General features: G+C 41.4%; 1 protein-coding gene across 2 annotated transcripts in view; it reads right to left on the bottom strand.

Annotated features, from left to right (window-relative positions):
* The window catches only part of PLCH1 (phospholipase C eta 1), a 204,145-nt gene that overhangs the window by 28,496 nt on the left and 170,926 nt on the right, over positions 1–4,723 (bottom strand). The gene's annotated exons all lie outside the window — the stretch shown is intronic.

The raw sequence follows: 4,723 nt of genomic DNA, 5'->3' as shown, positions 1-4,723 counted from the left end.
GGGGGGGGGGGGGGGGGGGGGGGGAAGGTATTCCGGATGAAATGCAGAGCATGAACAAAGACATAGAGGTGGAAAAGTACAAGGAAACCATAAAGAATGTTTTGTACAATGTAGGTACTTGATGTCAAAATCAGATATTGCTCATGCATTTTATATTTCCTTTGACTCTGTAAATGATTTTATACTGGAACTATATTCAGTATTCTATGTAACAAACCTAAACATCTTCTTGGCCTCTGAGTTAAGAAGCTCATAAGTTCAAAGGTTTTCTTTCTTTCTCTCTCTCTCTCTCTCAGAAGTTAGATATCAAAGGTGTAAGCTTTCCCATGATCACTGTCATTTTTAAAGAAGAATTCTGTCCTCAATACTCTCATAAAACATTATCTCAGCATTTCCTGCAAGGTTTGTATTATCCTTGAAAAGCTGGATTAATTAATCTTGTCCTATCTTTAGCAATTAAAAAGGTGATCTCTAGTCTACCAGGTACAAGTGAGTTTTTCATCCCTGGGTCCCTATCAGTGACCTCAGGATACAGTTGGGTCCCATAAATTCACAAAGCATTCTTCAGAGACAGAGAGAGGTTGTTTTTTATCCCACACGTATGTCATACCAACTTTCTTTATTGCAACCAATCATGATCCCCCCCCCCACACACACACACCCACACACACAGTGATGCTGGCCATTTATATGCTTTTTTTTCTGTTCTGGGTCTTTGGCCAGAGGCAGTGGCATTGACCCATCCTTTATTAAAGGGTTCAGCAACCTGTTAATAAACTGTTATCTTGCTCAGAGAATTGCCTCAGTTTACCTTTTCGTTAAATTTCACACTTGACAGTGATAAATATTTGTTGAATTGAATAGAAAAATTCCTTTACAACTAAACACTTTACTCTAGAAAGCAATCTGGGATCGTGCAAACAAATGACTAAGACGTCCATATCCTTTCACACAAAGATTCTCCTGAGAGGCATAAACCCTAAGGGGGTCACTGACAAAAAGGAAGACTCCCTAGATACTAAAATGTTCATAGTAACATTTCTTTGGTGCTGTAGCAAAGACCTGGAAAGAAAATAGATGCCCCTTCAGTTGTTATTAAGTAATTTTTCAGTTGCGTCTGACTGTTTGTGACCCCATTTGGGGTTTTCTTGGCAAAGATACTGAGTTGGCTTGCTATTTCCTTCTCCAGCTCATTTTACAGATGAGAAAACTGAGGAAAACAGGGTGGAGTGACTTACCCAGGGTCACGTAGCTAGTAAGTGTCTGAGGCCAGATTAGAACTCACAAAGACAAATCTTTCCAACACCAGGCCTGACACTCTATGCACTATGGCGCCACCTAGCGTCCAGCCCCTTGAGTAGGGAAAGGCTAAATGCGCTATGGTAGGTAAAGGTAATAAAGTGTCATGGTGCTGTAAGAAATGAAAACTGTCATGACTACAGAGAAACAAGGAAATACATGCACGCAGTGATAGTGAAGTAAGCAGTGCTCAGAATACACCAGACGCGACAATTACGATCGTGGCGACAGAAAAAATAACAAGCTCAAATAATTAAAAGTGAATGCTAAAAATTCCAGGCCTGGTCACAGAGATTTGGGAAAATGCTTCCTTCGGCTACTCCGCAGGGGAGGGAGTTGACTGCGGGGATCACTGCATACAATGTCAGGGCTTTCTCAAAGTTTCTGGACATTTCACTGAGTTCTTTTCTCTTTTTCCTCTTTTTCTTTTTTAATTCCTGGTTCTAAAGGATGGCTGCCTAGCAGAGGTGAGGGGAATGGATCCAAGGGGGAATCTAAACAATGGGAAAACAAAAAAAATCTATTTTAAAGACAGCACAACAGTTTGCAGATCCTGCTGGGAGTTAAAGAGCACATTTTGTTTTGGAATGAAAATATCTCCCATTTCATCTATTCAAAACATCTTTATTGAATACCTATTGAGTATAAAACATTGAGAGGGGCAATAAAATTGCATCAGACTTAGGTCCTGCCCTCTGGGACCTTACAATCTCATAAGGAAGATGAGGAGTCATGTGCATAAACATCTAAGCCACAAGGCAGCAGAAATGCCATTATGAGCATTATGGCTAGCAAGTACCTAAATAGTTCAGAAAATGAAGAGAACACTCTTTGCTGTGACGATCAGCGAGGATTTTATGGAGAAGGTGTCATCGGAAACAGACTGTGAAGGATAAGCAGGATTCAGTAGGGAGAGACCAGTCAGGACTGGGAGGGAGGCATTCCAGATAGAAAGCACAGCATAAACAAAGATAGGGAGGTGGGAAAATGCAAAGAAGTAGTAAAAGGGACAGCCCAGACTGGATAGAGGGAAGATCGTTGGGCAAAGGCTATGGTATGCCTTGAATATTAGTCTAGGGGGCTGACAATTTCCTTAATGGGCAACCTGGGAGCCTCTCTTAAAAGCATCTGTGCAGATGGCAATATAATCAAAGTAGTCAAGGGGCAGCTAGGTGGCATAGTGGATAGAGCAGTGGCCCTGGAGTCAGGAGGACCTGAGTTCAAATCCAGCCTCAGACACTTTACACTTACTAGCTGTGTGACCCTGGGCAAGTCACTTAACCTCAACTGTCTAACCAAAAAAAAAAAAAAAAAGTAGTCAGTACTTTGGGGGCTTTTTGGGGGCAGCTAGGTGGTGCAGTGGATAGAGTGCTAGGCTTGGATTCAGGAAGACTCATCTTCTGAATTCAAATCTGGCCTCAGATACTTGTGTATCTGAGTCACTTAACCCTGTTTGCTCAGTTTCCTTCATCTGTAAAATGAACTGGAGAAGAAAATGGCAAACCACTCCAGTATCTGCCAAGGAAACCCCAAATGGGGTCATGAAGAGTCAGACCCAACTGAAACAAATGAACAACAGTCAGTACTTTAGAAAGATTGATCAGCTGAGAGTGTGTGGCATAAACTAAAGGCCAGACACTGGAGTCGGGGGGACCAGTTAAGAAGCTACTACAAAGGCTAGGCATGATGTCATTAAGCACTTCACTGAAATAGTCATCTGTATAGAATGAGTGCTTAATAAAAGTTTGTTAAATTTAAATAAATGAGGTTGTGGCAATGAGGAAAAAGAGAGGGTCTACAAAGGAAAAATCAATGGGACTTGGAAACTGATTAGAGGGGAAGGGGAGTTTGAACAGGCATAGATTGTTTTATGACACAAAATGATGAATAATTTATATTCATCACCAAAGAGCTCAAAACACTTCAGGTTTTTCTTTTCATCATACTTCTATAATTTAATTATGCCTATCACAACCTATGTGATGTACACGTCAACAATATTTCTCCTTTTCTACATATGCAAGCTGGGATGTAGGATGTCAGGATGCCTCACAGGCAGGAATAGAATCCTTGGTTCCCAAGCTGATGCACTTGATCATGGGAACGTCCCAGGAACACTCCAGATGACGCAACAAGAGATAGGGAGAGAGGGAAATGATGGTCATCAAAGCCCAGTGCCTTTCACTGGCTACAAAACAAGAAGGAAAATACAGATAGAGCTGCAATAGAGGAACACTCTATTAAAAAATTAATGCTTTTAAAACACAAAGGACCATAACTATTCACTTCACATTTTCCAAATCCTGCAGCCTGTTGAAGAAATTACATTCCCCGTCCACTGAACCTTCTAATTTTCTGTGGTTTATGAAACAAGAAAATTCATACCACAGGAAGGCCAAATGATAAATGTCTGCTTTAATTTTATCAATGCATTATTATTATCTGTCCTAAAACTCAAAACTGTTAACTACAGGAAAAGTTGGCCAGCCCTTTGTTTGACTGATGGATGACCAGCTATCAGACCACAGCAGAAATCCATAGATATTTATTCCTTGCTCTTTTGTTCCTGGGGGCAGTAAGAGCTAGGGGAAGGCTCTCGAGTCTGTGAGAGGCACTTGGGCAGCCATTGTAATATGACCTTCAATACTGCATGTCTGCCTGAGAAGGCGTTTCAAAGCATCTTTGCCAAGAGGTAAATCTAATCTCAGCATCCCTGCTGAACAACCGAACGCCATGTTTAGGCTTCCAAATGAAGCTTCAGCAGGAAGTGTGATTGTCAATCGGGGAAGGATAAACCTTGCTGTGCAGGAGTGAAGACCCTGACCTGTGGTTCAGTAATGAAGCCAGACAGTAAGGCTGCAGGCCTTCTTATCCAAGTTCAGCAGTTCAGGGATAGGGGCTGAGAGGGCTGATGCTGACAACTTGGGGCTCCAGTTTGAGAGGGTAGGAAGAGTAGAAGGCCCAAGAGCCAGGAAATGCAAGCAAAAATGGACAATGGTGTAAGATGTTCTTTTTGTAAACTTTTTTAAAAAAGTGATTTGCCTGATTCTCTGTTTTTTATCACTGTCATTTCCCAATGACTCCCTGACCACAAATATAAGTACCTGATTGTAATTACAATCAGGCAAAACAAATCAACACATTGAATCCAAGATTTTCCAATGAAGATGGTCCCAAACTACCATAATCTTCCAAACTGATTCTAATTGAATAGTGAAAATGGCATGCAACAATATTTGATAAGATTAAGTTGAGTGTAAGTGATGGGCTGTTACAGTCAGTGTTATCAGAATAAGCTGAAGCATAAATCTGGGAGGGAAGGAGAGATGGAAGGAAATAAGCAAGGGAGGGAAGGAAAGAAGGTGGGAAGGAAGGAGGGAAGGAAGGAAGGAAGGAAGGAAGGAAGGAAGGAAGGAAGGAAGGA

The sequence above is a fragment of the Vombatus ursinus genome, unplaced genomic scaffold (assembly GCF_900497805.2).
Source record: "Vombatus ursinus unplaced genomic scaffold, bare-nosed wombat genome assembly UNPS02014810.1, whole genome shotgun sequence".
Taxonomy (NCBI): Eukaryota; Metazoa; Chordata; class Mammalia; order Diprotodontia; family Vombatidae; genus Vombatus; species Vombatus ursinus.
This window is presented reverse-complemented; position numbering and strand designations above follow the sequence as displayed.